The sequence below is a fragment of the Macaca nemestrina genome, chromosome 7 (assembly GCF_043159975.1).
Source record: "Macaca nemestrina isolate mMacNem1 chromosome 7, mMacNem.hap1, whole genome shotgun sequence".
NCBI classification, from domain to species: Eukaryota; Metazoa; Chordata; class Mammalia; order Primates; family Cercopithecidae; genus Macaca; species Macaca nemestrina.
The window spans coordinates 70081894-70097180 of NC_092131.1; the positions used below are offsets into that span (position 1 = coordinate 70081894).

The 15287-nt window shown below is 38.8% G+C and overlaps 1 long non-coding RNA gene across 1 annotated transcript in view; it reads right to left on the reverse strand.

Moving 5' to 3' along the window:
- Window positions 1–6297: 6297 nt before the first annotated feature.
- Window positions 6298–15287, reverse strand: part of LOC139364312 (uncharacterized) — a 32658-nt gene continuing 23668 nt past the window's right edge. Inside the window, exons 2-3 of the long non-coding RNA XR_011625928.1 lie at window positions 14053–14113; window positions 6298–9395 (exon numbers count right to left, since the gene is read on the reverse strand). This is a non-coding gene — a long non-coding RNA (uncharacterized lncRNA). The remainder of the gene's footprint in view (window positions 9396–14052; window positions 14114–15287) is intronic.

Here is a 15287-nt window from a genome sequence, read left to right on the forward strand (position 1 = left end):
AGTCCAAAATAAGGACCTCCTATAATTTTTGTTTAACACATGTAAACTGCTTATGACACAAGATATGTCTCATTTATATGTGTATATGTGTATATAAATATATAAATGTACATACATATGCACATGTGTATATAGGTATACATATGTAAAAGTATCTACACTATTGTAATATTATAAAATTATTTTAAAACAGTAAAAATTCATTGTTAATACGGAAGCATTTCTGAGATATATTGTTACATTCAAATAATAAGACAAATATCAGAGTGGGCTGTGCTCTCATGTGTGTTCAAAAAGGTAAGTCTTCATATAAAGTGCCAAAATGATACATGGGTAACTAACGGTAATACACATTTCCTACAAGATATACATGAAACTGCTTGACAGTTGTTGCCCATGTAGAAAGGGTCTGATATGATTTGACTGTGTTCCCACCCAAATCTCATCTTAAATTATAATTCCCACAATTCCCACATGTTATGGGAGGAACCTGGTGGGAGGTAATTGAATCATGGGAAGGAATCTTTCCCATGCTGTTCTCATGTTAGAGAATAAGTCTCACGAGATCTGATTGTTTAAAATATGGGAGTTTCCCTGCACAATCTCTGTTTGCCTGCTGCCATCCATGTGAGATGTGACTTGCTTCTCCTTGCATTGTGCCGTGATTGTGAGGCCTGCCCAGCCACATGGAACTGTAAGTTCATTAAACCTCTTCTTTTGTAAATTGCCCAATCTCAGATATGTCTTTATCAGCAGTGTGAAAATGGACTAATATAATAAATTTGTACCAGGAGTGGGGTGCTACTGAAAAGATACCCAAAAATGTGGAAGCGACTTTGGAACTGGGTAACAAGCAGAGGTTGAAACAGTTTGGAGGGCGCAGAAGAAAAAAAAAAAAGATAATGTGGGAAAGTCTGGAACTTTCTAGAGACTTTTTGAATAGCTTTGACCAAAATGCTGATAATGATAAGGACAATGAAATCCAGGCTGAGGTGGTCTCAGATGGAGATGAGAAACTTGTTGGGAACTGCAGCAAAGGTGAATCTTATTATGCTTTAGCAGAGAGACTGGCAGCATTTTGCCCCTGCCCTAGAGATTTGTGGAACTTTGAACTCAAGAGTGATAATTTAGGGTATCTGGTGGAAGAAATTTCTAAGCAGCAAAGCATTCAAGAAGTGACTTGAGTGCTGTTAAAGGCATTCAGTTTTAAAAGGGAAACAGAGCATATAAGTTCAGAAAATTTGCAGCCTGACAATATGATAGAAAAGAAAAATCCATTTTCTGAGGAGAAATTCAAGCCTGCTGCAGAAATTTGCATAAGTAATGAAGAGCTGAATGTTAATCCCCAAGACAATGGGGAAAATGTCTCCAGGGCACATTGGAGGTATTCACAGCAACCCCTCCCATCACAGGCTCAGATACCTAAAAGGAAAAAAATGGTTTCCTGGGCCAGGCACTGGGCCCTCTTGCTGTGTACAGCCTAGGGAGTTGGTGCCCTGCGTCCCAGCTACTCCAGCCATGGCTAAAACAGGCCAGGTACAACTTGGGCTGGCAACTGCTCCAGAGGGGACTTGCACCAGAGGCAGCTTCCACATGGTGTTGAGTCTGTGGGTGTGTGGAAGTCAAGAATTGAGGTTTGGGAACCTCCACCTAGATTTCAGAGGATGTATGGAAACACCTGGATGCCCAGGCAGAAGTTTGGTGCAGGGGCAGTGCCCTCGTGAATAACCTATGCTAGGGTAGTGCAAAAGGGAAATGTGGGGTTGAAGCCACCACACGGAGTCCCTACTGGGGCACAACCTAGCGGAGCTGTGAGAAAAGGGCCACCATCCTCCAGATCCCAGAGTGGTAGAACCACCAACAGCTTGCACCATGCTCCTGCAAAAGCTGCAGACACTCAATGCCAGCTCATGAAAGCAGCCAGAATGGAGGCTGTACCCTGAAAAGCCACAGGGCCAGAGCTGCCCAAGACCATGGAAACCCACCTCTTGCATCAGTGTGACCCAGATGTGAGACATGGAGTCAAAGGAGATCATTTTGGAGCTTTAAAATGTGACTGCTCTGCTGAATTTCAGACTTGCATGGGGCCTGCAGTCCCTTTGTTTTTGCCAATTTCTCCCATTTGGAATGGCTGTATTTACCTAATGCCTGTAACCCCATTGTATCTAGGAAGTAACTAACTTTCTTTTGATTTTACAGGCTCATGGGCAGAAGGGACTTACCTTGTCTCAGATGAGACTTTGGACTGTGGACTTTTGAGTTAATGCTGAAATGAGTTAAGACTTTGGGGGACTGTTGGGAAGGCATGATTGGTTTTGAAATGTGAGGACATGAGATTTTGGAGGGGCCAGGGGTTGAATTGTATGGTTTGGCTCTGTCCCCACCTAAACCTCATCTTGAACTGTAAGTCCCACAATTCCCAGGTGTCATTGGAGGAACCCGGTGGGAGGTAATTGAATCATGGGAGCAAGCCTTTTCCATGCTGTTCTCATGATAGTGAATAAGTCTCAATAGATCTGATGATTTTAAAAATGGCAGTTTCCCTGCACAATCTCTGTCTCTCTTTGCCTGCTGCCATCTGTGTAAGATGTGACTAGTTCCTCCTTGCCTTTGCCATGATTGTGAGGCCTCCCCAACCCCATGGAACTATAAGTTTATTAAACCTTTTTCTTTTGTAAATTGCCCAGTCTCTGATATGTCTTTATCAGCAGCGTGAAAATGGACTAATACAGGGTCCAAGATCAGAAATCAAAGATACTTTAGTGTATATTTTTGTATGGCTTGACATTCTTACCTTAGGGATACATTAATTTTTAAAATTACAAATCTAGGTAGTTTTTTTTTTTTAAGAAATTGAATCAAGCAGCTAATAAAGAGACCCTCACATTAAATTATGGTTCTCAGCTTCATCCAGGAATAATGTCCCAGTCCACAACTTCCCTCTTCTATCTCTTCTATAGGATGACCCTTCTGACTACATTACCCATCATTAATCCAGAAAACAGAGCAAAGGTAACATAAAAACACCTTTGTGGCTGGGCACATTGACTCATACCTGTAATCCCAGTGCTTTGGAAAACTGAGGTAGGAGAATCATTTAAGACCAAGAGTTCAAGACCAGCCTGGGCAGCATAGTGAGATCCCAGCTCTATAAAAATAATAATAATATAAAAAAGAAAAAAAGAAAACACCTTTGTGTTTTGTGGTGACAATTTTAGGAGCAGCTGAGATTCCTCAACAAGGGCAAATATGAAAATAGAAAGCAGTGATTCTCAACATAGGTCCTCAGCCCCACTCAAGCAATCACACTGTTGGCTCAACAATGTGATTCCTATAATCCATCCCATGAGCCAGTGGGCAACTGACTTCTCTCTCATTAGTCCCTCATTTTTACATACAATTAAAGGTCTATTTAGCAGTAAATTTTGTGTAATCTATTTAAAATTTGAAACCATTTAAAATACATTAATATTCTACATTTTGTTATCAGGCAGTTCTTTTCAACAGAAAAATGAATAGGATAGGCAGGCTACAGCATCTACATTTCTTATTGTGTAACAAATTGCCACGAACTTAAAACAATACACAGTTATAATCTCGCTGTTGTCCTGGGTCAGGATTCTGGTGCAGCTTAACTGAGTCCTTGTCTCAGGACATCACAAGTCTGCAATCAAGGTATCAGCTGGGCTGTGTTCTTACCTGGAGTTAGAGTTCCTTTTCCAAGCTCATTCAGTCTGGAAAATGTATTTCTGTAACTCCCCAGTGGGTTCACCTGGCCCACTGCCTAGACAGAGCCAATTAATCAAGACAGGGGAATTGCAATAGAGAAAGAGTAATTTACACAAACCCAGCTGTGTAGGAGACCAGAGTTTTATTACTACTCAAATTAGTATCCCTGAGCATTCAGGGATCAGAATTTTTAAGGACAACTTGGTGGGTGGGGGGAAGTCAGTGAGCTGGGGGTGCTGATAGGTCAGGTCAGAGATGGAATCAGAAGGAGTCAAAGCTGCCTTCTTGTGCTGAGTCAGTTCTTGGATGGGGCCCACAAGATCGGATGAGCCAGCTTACTGACCTGGGTGGTGCAGGATCTGCAAAATAACTCAAGCACTGATCTTAGGAGCAGTTGAGGGAAGGTCAGAATCTTGTGGCCTCCAGTTGCATGATTCCTAAATCAAAATTTCTAATCTTGTGGCTAATTTGTTAGTCCTGCGAAGCAGGTTAGTCCCCAGGCAAGGAGGTTTGTTTTGAGAAAGAGCTGTTATTATCTTTGTTTTAAACTATAAACTAAGTTCCTCTCAAAGTTTGTTTAGCCTATGCCCAGAAATAATCAAGGACAGCTTGGAGGTTAGAAGAAAGATGGAGTTGGTTAGGTCAGATCTGTGTCACTGTCTCAGTGACAGTTTTGCAATGGTGGTTTCATTTCCTTGTGGTTGTATGATTGAGGGCCCCATTTTCTTGCTAGCAACTGGCTGTAGGCTGCTTTTAGCTCCTAGGGCACCCTCAGAGGCCTGTCACATGCCCCTTCCAGTGGCCATCTCACAGTATTCTGCTTATGTCTTGCAGGCCACCAGAACATCTCACTTTTATCTGCTAAGAAGGAGTCGTATAGAACATGATATAATCACAAGAGTGAGGTCCCATCACATTTGCCACATAATATAACCTAAGCACGGAAGTGACATCCCATTCCTTTGCCATATTGTATTGGTTAGAAACAATGACAGGTCCATTTCACATTCAAGAGAAAGAAGATATACAAGGATATGTCTCACTGGAGTCACTCTAGAGTGTGTCTACCACAGTACCCCATCTGGCAGATGCCAGGAATTTTTGAGAATTATTGCCCATTGTAAAAGCTTTAAGGGATAAAATAATTCAATGAGATGTACTTACAGGTGATGGCAGCATCAACATCTGGCAGAGACTGCAGTGTGGTGATATTGGTTGATACGCTACTTGGTAGTTAAGGATCAGTAAGTTAAAATATTTTTGTGGATGAGAAATACCTGGATGGCCATGTAATGAGTTCCATAAACTGTTTTGATTTTTGCCTTCTCACCTATACCAGAGGAACAGTTTTAAACAAACACACACAAAAAGGCCATGATTCCAGAAATTATCTATTTTCTGCTGCAACTCAAACTTGACATTTTGATATAATCCCTCAGGGAAATTCTTGTTGTTGTTTTTTTAAATGTTATTTCTTCAAATTTTGACATTCAAAAAGATGGAAGCCACCTGTTCTGAAGTAGGTCAGGGAGATGTTATCCAGGGTCATAGGTCCTTATAGGGTTATCCAGGGTCACAGGTCTCCTTATCTCTTCCTTATTTCCTTCACAGTCACCCAGTAGATATCCTTCTTTTCCAATCACTGCATTTATTTGAGATAAATTAGAATTTTTGAGTTCAACTGAGCTCTGGAGTACCTGATTAGTCATCGTCCCAGTATAAGTATCAAATTTTACATAGAATATAGTAAAAAATATCAAATTAATCTTCTTACCATGCTTTCTGTAGGAAATTATTATAGATAGGCTGGTTAATCTATATTTGTTTACAGACATAATTTAAATACTACATAGGTTACTTTCAGGAACTACAGAGACTAAAGTAAACCAAACATTTTAAGTAAAGAGGTGGAGGAATACACGTAGATTTCCATGAATGAAAACACTTCCATAGTTGGCTTTTTTTTTTATTTTTAGGAGACTGAACAAAGTAAAAGAGGAAAGGGATTTTTAAAGGCCCCAGAATATCTGCAGTCTGAAGATCCATCTTCTATAAATACAGATCGCTATCACTATTCAGTTATTCAGATCAATCACTTATACATTTAAAAAAAGAAAGATTGCACTACTGAGAAATGAAATTGAAACTTGAGTGAAACGCTAAGATAAAGCAAAGACATTAGCTGCACCGGAAGTATCTTAAAATCATTCTTAAATAGAATCTAAGCACTAGAATTGCCTATTCCCAGGTCTTAGATGGATAAATGGAAGCACACTGCCTAAAAATGCCATTTACAGTTAATTTTCTCCACAGATTCCTCCTCACACTGAGTTAAAATCTCAACTCTTCCCAGCTAGCCCTTTGACCCTGGGCAAGTTACTTAACTTCTCTGAACCCCAATTTACACATCCATAAAATAGGGGTAATTATACAACCTCTAAAGTTCTCCAAAGTTAAAGAGATATTTTATGCAACTGTTTTAGCGCAATGCCTTGCAGCTACTTAGTGCTCATTAAATGATAGCTGTTATTAATAATAATAGTATATAGAAAAAATGTTTCAGTGAGGATCTTGTAAAGACAAGTTTGTGCTATCTTTTTAACATGGCACGTATAATTTTCTTAGAGATTTTTGGTGATGGGGGTTTTGAGTCTTGAAATACACAAAATAATGCTGATCGGTGTGAACAGTTCTCTATGTGTTAAAATCATGCTGCTTCTCTTTAAAGGCTACCTGCATTTTATGTAATTGAAAAAAAGTTACTTTTTGAAGTTTTTCTCATGACCACTGACATCTCTGAGTCAAAGAAGAAAAACACATGCAGCCACTTTTTAGTACTGGAAAAAAAATTATAATCACTGCATTACCTGTTATTGTTCAAAGACAGCAGTTTGATTTGCCATCTTCTTAATCATATTTTGCATAGTTTGAATTCTCCTCTAAAGCACTGTGTATCTCCAAGTCTTCCTCCTTGTACTCATGCACTTGTTCTCTTCTGCAGTCTCTCTCTTGTTCTCTCTCTCATTTTCTCTCTCTCTCTCTCTCATTTTCTCTCTCTCTCTCTCTCTCTCTCTCATTCTCTCACTGAGTGGCAGCTCCCTACACTCCCTCTCTCTCAGCCCCTGTGGATTTGATCATTTCATTATTGAAATGCAGTGTCCTTTGTTCACATCTAAGGTAGATATTAACATTTTTATTGAAAACCAAAGTAATTCACTTACTCTGTGAATTCTTCACTGCTATAAATGACAGAAGAGGCCCTCTCACCAAGTGCAGTCATTTCAGAGGCTTTATTACATTCAAGAAGGAAAAGGTCCAGGTTAAAATGAAGTTAACAGATTTGCTGAAGGGCATGTTTCTACACACCAGAAAGTGTTTCCCTTTCTAATATATTCCACTACTGAACTCTGTGACCTCACTTTACAGAACTGCCTCTCATAAGGTGCTCAACACGCTCTCAACTGCAAAACTCCAGATCTGAACTCTTCACACCTTGGAGTGACACTTTTTGGGAAACAAACCATTCCACACAAATTGCCCAGGGTAATGAATAATACTCTACTTCTTTCACCTGGATATTTTTCTGAGCCTAGGAACGGGCAGGCAAAAGATGTACTGTGCTGAGTATCAAAATAAAAGGGCCAAACCACAGGGTATTTGCTGGCCTCTGGGAGTAAACAAATTCTATATGCATGGCTCCTAAAAGACCCCGCTTAGAGGCCTCCTTGCTCTATTGGTCTGAATTAAATATTGACAAAGATCCTCAGTACCACCACTACTTTTAAGGGACATTGGGCTTTTCTGAAATAGCCTGAGCTTCTAGAAGACCCTGTTAGGCCTGTCTCAGAGAATTCCATTCAACATCAGCTAAGGTATCTTAAAACACCTTTAGAAATCTTTTTCCCTTTCACTGGTCTAGTGAGAAAAGGATTGAACTGGAATTCAGGAGACCTAAATTCTAATATTGCCAGATCCATGCTTAGCTTTGGACTTTTCCTCTTCTGAAACACAAGGTTATCAGTGGAGATATAATGGGTGTAACGGTGCCCAACTAAGCTAGTTCATCAAGTACTTATGAGGATCAAATACGGTAATGCATAAGAAAGCTTCTGATAAAATGTAAATACTATGAATCTAAATGAAATAGGGGGAGCCTCTCATGGCTATATCATATTTCCCAATCCTCACTCCAAAACTATAAAGCCCTGGAAAGCAAAGAGACAGGTCCAGAGTCTCCCCTGCATTACCCACGAGTCATAGCTCGCACCCTGGCAGCACGTGCAGAGGTTCTGAGCCCCACCACTCAGAAAGGAGGAGCAGTGCCTGGCAAGGATCTTGGCAGACACCTAATCAGGAAGTGCCTGACGCCAGTGGTCCAGGGGAAACTTATGGAGAGAGAGGTGGCAAGGTCATGATCAGAATATTCTACTCTTTTCCTTATCTTTCCACTATTCCTGCAGACAATTTTATACCTCAATCCTTGTCTTTGAAGTCACGAAGGTAAGCCCTTTCCATCTAATTTCTCTTAAATCTGGAAACCCAGACAGAGTGAATATACATTTAGCTTTTCCATAAGATAGCGAGGTCTTCAAATATGCACCATCTAGAAGACATGTGGGTTGCAGGAAAGAGAAGATTGGACCTTTCTTAAGGGACATCTACCAGGCATAAAGAGGATGTAGACTTCAATATCAGAGTTCACACTTCGGGGATTTCTAGAACAAGAATGAAACCTAAGACAGAGGCACCTTTGGATGAAAACTGCTTCCCCCATAGCTCAAGGCAACTGTGGTTACTTTATGGGTTTGCTGGTAAAAAAATCTTTCAGAAGAGCCCACATCTTCTCTTCAGATTCCTTTCTTAAACAAAAGTGAAGATGCAATCACTGATGGAATGTTCAAACTTGGATAGTCACTAGAACCTTATAACCATTACATGTAGAACTTTACTGTTTATCTATCCTGTCCCATACTTTCCTACCTCATCCTCACAAACCCAATTGAGTTCATTACCTCAATGAATGGAACCACCACATCCCAACTGCACAAATGAAAAAACATAAAATAAAATTTTAAAAAAGTAGGAGTCATTAACTTTTTCCTCAACCTCATGTTCCCAAATGCAAACAGTCATCGGATTCCGATGATTGGACCTCCAAAATACATGTTAACTTCACATTCACTTCTCTTCAACAGACATTTTAGTGAAGGCTGCAATCATTTCTGACTTTGTTTACTTCAATCTAAATTGCCATTGTTTGTAAACTACATTATTATGCTTTGTATCACTGATAAAGAAAATAAAAGCTTCCAATTAATTTATGACATGTCACTAACAGTAAGATGAATCCAGATTTAGATATAATAAAATGTGGAGGGAAAATTGCATGTCTTAAAATTAGTGAAATACAGTACTTGTCAACATCCTAACTGCTATCTCTGCATTTATTCATGCACTCTTCCAGTCCACTCACATTACATCTAGAATGTTCTTTCTATAATAGGACATGTTACTGCTTTTTGCTTAAGACACTTCAAATTATTCTCTATATACTCAGGATGAAATCTAAAACAAGCACAACACATAAGGCCCTGCTCATTTCTCCAGCTCTTGACACTCTGTTTTTCTTACTCTAAACTCCAGCCATGCATAGCAACTTCCAAGTTCTGAAAAGAAAGAAAAAAAAATGTTCTAGTCAAACTTCAGATATTTGCGCATACACTTCCCTCTGCTGCAATGATATTCTCAGCCCTCTTAACCCCTACCCAACCTTCAGGTCTCAGCTAGCTCAAATCGTCATTTCCTCCAGAAGTTCTCTTTATCTCCAGATCAGGTCTAGATGTCTCTTCTGTGTTCCCATAACACTCTATGTTTAACACACATCATACTCCACAAAAATTCCCTTTCTCTTTGTCTCTCCCTTAAGACTAGAGAGTCCTTGAGATAAGGGAAGATGCTGTAACACTATCATATCCCAAGTGCCTCACATGGTACCTGACAGCTAAATACTTGTTTAAGATTGACAACACATGAGGAACAAATGAGAGTTTACCAGCCAAACAAATACAATAAACAATAGGATTTTTTTAATGAATTCATAATTGTTTAGTTATCTTCTACCTGTCAATTGCCAAATCTCTGTAATAAATTTCTCATCAATGGGATAAATATGCTTTAAATTACAATCATATGGTATTAATCTGTTTTCACACTGCTGTAATGAACTACCTGAGACTGGTTAATTTATTTTTTAAAAAAGAGAGGTTTAATTGACTCACAGTTACCCATGGCTGGGAAGGTCTCAGGAAACTTATAATCATGGCAGAAGGTGAAGCAAGGCATGTCTTACATGGCAGCAAGAGAGAGGGCAGGGGAACTGGCAAACACTTTTAAACCATCGGATCTCATGAGAGAACTCATTTACTACCACAAAAACAGCATGGGGGAAGCCATCTCCATGATCCAATCTCTTCCCACCAGATCCCTCCCTCAACACATGAGGATTACAATTAGAGATGAGATTTGGGTGGGACACAGAGCCAAACAGTATCACAAATGCTCAGCTAGCGTTAGATGCTGCTATGTCTTTAGGGAAAAATAGCCTCATGTTATAAACTGATACAATTAGGGAACAAGCTTGAAAACAAAACAATTAGAAAGAAAAGCAATGCAAGATAAGTCAAAAAGTGTCTAACTATGTGTAGCAGATTATATTCATTGTTGGCACTCAGATGAAAAAGAGACCACCAAAAACTGGAGCAGTCATAGGATTTATTGAGGATGTTCAATTTGAGCAATCTCTTGAAGGAGGGGTAGAATTTAAATTGATCACATTTAGGAGGAACTACCTATGAGCTACCAAAAAGAGACCCAACTGTCATTTTATTCAGTGTTTACTGTTTTGGTTGATAAAATATCTCTTTCAGAGACATTACAATCATAATCTTTGGGAAATGAATTAACTCAAGTAATTTAAAATCCATTCTTGGCTAAATTCTCAATTAGATTTATTTTGCTGTCTTTTCATTCTGTCATAGATGTCCTTATTCCTGCTGCATTATGTTGTTATTCAGCTTAGAAAAAAATACAGATAAATCCTGAGGAAGTCTAAGGATACTTATTCTGAAAGTAGAGAATGTCAACAATGCTCAACAGAGTTGTACATGACGCCAGCATCTGACTGTTTCAGCCAATGTAAGCAACCCATCAACTTCCCAGACAAAAAGTCACAGTGACCTGCATTTGAAGAGAAGTCACACTGCAGCACTTAGTCAAAATGACAAGCATGTCCCTGGTGACTTGATGTTTGAATGGCTGGCCATGGGATTGCTAGGGTGACGGCCTATGGGTCTAATTGGAACTGCAATTGCTCCCAAAGAGCTTTTAAAGGCTGCCTCCATCTGTGTCTTCCCTCTTTCTATGTAAAATATTTTTATTTTACCAATAATATTTCAGTTAAACTAATGATATAGAATTCTGCTCTAATATTAGTTTGTCAAGCACATCACTCACTGGAAAATAGTTTTCAAAATTGGAAGGTGACCCACCACTGCCCTCTGAGCCTGAGACAGAAATAGAAGTCAGGTAAAAACCATGACCAGAAAGAAGTACCTGCAGGGATAATCAGCAGTTGTGTAGGTGAGAAAATGTATGAGGCTCCTCTTTCTGTCATGATAGCTAAAATTGTTTCTTTGTGAATATATCTCTCTCAGTTATGTATTGTTTCTGCGAGCACCCATTTTTCACACAAATTCCATTTCTATAGTCTTTGCTATGAACCTCATTATTACCAATAACTACAAATTCTTCAATATTTTAATTTCAAGTATTCTGTTTTCTAACAACCCTATTTTCCACCTCATTCCCTCTAGAAACTCAGTTTCAACAACCTCATAATGTCATTTTGCAACCCATTTATTGACTCGTTCACCTTTACCCTGTCTTTTTGACATCTTCTCTTCTTCCCTTCCTCAACTGAAATTCCATGGCCAATTATTATTATCACTTCTTTGCTTGCACTGCCTGAAAAATCTTTTTACATTTCTTTTCATAAAGGTCTGTTGAAGAAGTTCTTCAAATTCTTTTAGCTTTTGTTTGTCTGAAAATGCTCTTACTTTGGTTTTATCCAAAAAGGATCTTTTTACTGGATACAGAATTCTAGGTAGAATGATTTTACTCTTAAAATGTAAAGGTGTCATTGTGTCCCATGGCTTGCATTGCTTTTTATGTGAAGTCTATGGTGATTTATTGTTTTTCTGTACTTACTGTGTGTTTTTTGTTTTGTTTTATTTCTTTATCTTCATTATTGATTTCCAGCAATTTGACTTTGATATGCTTAGTGTGGTTCTCTTTTGTTTATCCTGCTGATAGTTCGTTGAGTATATGGGATCTATCAATTTATAGTTCTCATCAACTTTTGAAAATGTTAAGCCTTTGTTCATTCAAATATCTTTATGTTTCTTTCTTCTCTCCTTCTGAGACCCCATTGACATATTTTAGACTTTTTGATAATGCCCCATAGGCCACTGAGGCTGTGTTAGTTTTTTTTAGGTGTTTGGTGTCTGTGCCCTACTTTGGATAATGTATATTACAATGTCATCAAGTTCACTGATTTTTTTTTTCCTGACATGTTCACCTACTTTTTTGAATTTATTGAATTTTTCATTTCTGACACTGTATTTTCAGCTCTAAAATTTTCATTTGGGTCTTTTTTCCATTTCTGTTTCATTAAGTTCATGCTTTCCTTCAAATCCTTGAGTCTCTATACCTTTTAACTTTTAATTTCACATTTCTATTATTTCTGTGTTCATTTGTGGTAGCTGATTTTTTTCTCTTGTTAATGGGTAACATTTTCTTTTTTCTTTGAATTTATGATTTTTAAAAATGATATGCTGGACATTTTGAATTTTTTGTTGAGTTCCATTTTTTTTCTTAAATAGTGCTGAACATTTTTCTATCAGGTAGATAAGTTACCTGAGAATGACCTTGATCATTTTGAGGTTTGTTTTTAAGCCTCAAAAACAAATCTGCTAGGGTTTGTCTAGTTTAGAGTATGTCTGCTAGGGTGTGTATAGTTTAGATCTATTAACATTAGGGTATGTCTAGTTTAGACATAGGGGTATGCTAGGGTATGTCTAGTTTAGACCTATTACTGTGACATGATCCTTCTTGGGTCTCCATTGAATGTCCCAGGTGTTCAGTGAGGACTCTCTGCTTTGCCTGTTTGGAACTCAAATGTCTCCCAGCCTAGCATAAGACAGGGGAACTGCTTTAGCTTAAAGCTTCCCATTTGTTCTTTTTGCAACATCATTTGTGGCTTGGTATTCAGCAAAGAAATCAAAAGGACCGTTACGCAAATTTTGAGTGTTATTTCTTTATTTGTCCTGTAAATTCTAGCTACTTCCACCTCCCTCAACTCCAGTTTTTTCTTCTTAACTCAGTGCAACCACTGTATTCAGGTTGAGCTCTTCCCTGTTTCTGTGGTCTAGAAATGCCTCCAAGCAGAAAGTCAAGGAAATTGTAGGGCTCACCTCATTTGTTTCCCTTCTCTAAGGGTTACAGTTCAACACTGCCTGATGGTCAGTGTTTAAAAACAGGTGTTTCATATATTTGTTCCAGTTTTCTAGTTGTTTATGGTGAAGTCCGGTCCCAGTGTCTCTAACATGGGCATAAGCAAAAGTTTTGAGTATGTTACTTAGAGTGGGTGCCATAATTCAAAAGCTTCATGTCCTCTTCCCCAATAAAATGCTCAAGAGGAAACATGAAGAAGTTGGAATCAAACAAATCTGACCTTGAATCTTGGCACCACTACCTACTCCCTGTGTGGTTTTAAACAAGACTCAACCTCTCTGTGTTTCTGCTTTCTGTTCTGTATAATCGTGGTAACAGTAACTATCACAATGGAGGTAGATATAAAGTTTAAATAAAATGATACATATGGAGAGCTTGGAAAAGTCTTTTGCATCTAATTGTAAAATAAGAAATATGTAACCTGAAATCAAAGAGCCCTCTTTTTGGTCTTAAATTTGTCATAATTAGGGCCTTTGACAAGGTCAGCAGCCTTGTCAAAGAATAAGGCAAAACGAGAAAATAAATAAGATGGTTTTCTCACTGCTGGGAAAATCAATGTGTCTTGTGCTCTCTTCTCCAGGCCAAGACTGGCAGAATCCTGCCATCTGTGTGGTCTTTCAATCTCCATATGATGAGGAAAAGAGAGGCAGGGGCAATCCCACCTGGGCTGAAATGTAAAGGAGAGAAAGGGAGGAAGGGCGTGTTTATATCTACTTCTCCCTCTTAGCTCAGCTTCCTCTTTCTTCTACTTACGCTTCTGCCTCCTCTCTGTCTCTGCCTCTTCCTGGGATGCCTGGCAGTTCAGTCTAGCTTGCTAGAAAGGAGAAAAGGAAAGAGGCAGTCAGCTGTGTGAAGCTTGTCTTCCCTCATCTGGTAAAGTAATTAATTACCTTGTTAGTGGCATGCTATGTGGTCTAAGGAAAGACTCCGTGCCCAGGTTACAAAAGCCACTCTTGCTGAAGGCTCAATTTTACTCTCTGGAAAGGTATTTCATACATTATTTACTTATTAAAGCAAATAATAATATGTAACTTGGAATATAATTAAAAATTTGAGTATATTTTACAATGTTCTGTTTTACAGAAGGTGCTCTGTCTTCAAACACTGTCCATTCTCCCTTTCACTTCATTCACTCACCTTGGCCAGGAGAAAAGCTGCAAAAAACAAGCTAGGAAGGATACATAACTTTTTAATAGATAGAATTTTCCATGAAACAGGTCCACATAGTTTACTCTACTGGATCCTGGTGAATGATAGTTATTCCCACTCTACTTAGACATATTAAGCAGGGGGCCCAAGGAACTGACCCTGGCCTAGAGGATCAATGCTGTGACCCCGTAATGTCATTCAGTTGAATTATTGCTGAGTCCTGCATCCAAAAGAAAAATATTGGCTGCAACATAAAGGATGTTGGTTGCATTTGCATTTTCTTTAGTATCTAAGCATAATTTGATGCTATATCAACCTCTGCCATCTAAAAACCTCCACCCCCGATCCCCACGTTAGTATACACAGGCCTCTTCAAATATCCTAGACTTCATCTTTCTGTTCCCAATATTATTTCTATCTGAATTGATGCTGGAATCCATCTTCTTCAGTACTGGAGGTAACCTGCAGCTCTGACAGTAGCAGACAAGCATGAAATTCTGAATCCTGAAATTCAGTGGAATTAGCCAGTCACTGTTATGTCAAAATTCTGCACTGTCCCAAATCAAATACTGATCCTGTGCCAGGGGATGTGCTAAATCCTGTATGGATTTCCTGTTTTAAAAAGCCATCTTGTGATAGGTTTTTTGTTAAAAAGCCTGTTACCTGTTCCCTTCTCCCCTTTTCTCTTAGGAAACTAAAAGTAAAAAATACCTTATTTGGAGGTAGTCCCCTTCAATTGGTCTCATCTGTATACGACTGGCCTAACAAGTCAAACTAACTCTTCAATTGACAAAATGGAGCCTTCAAAACTTCTTCAAAGTAACCTCAGAAACCAGTAC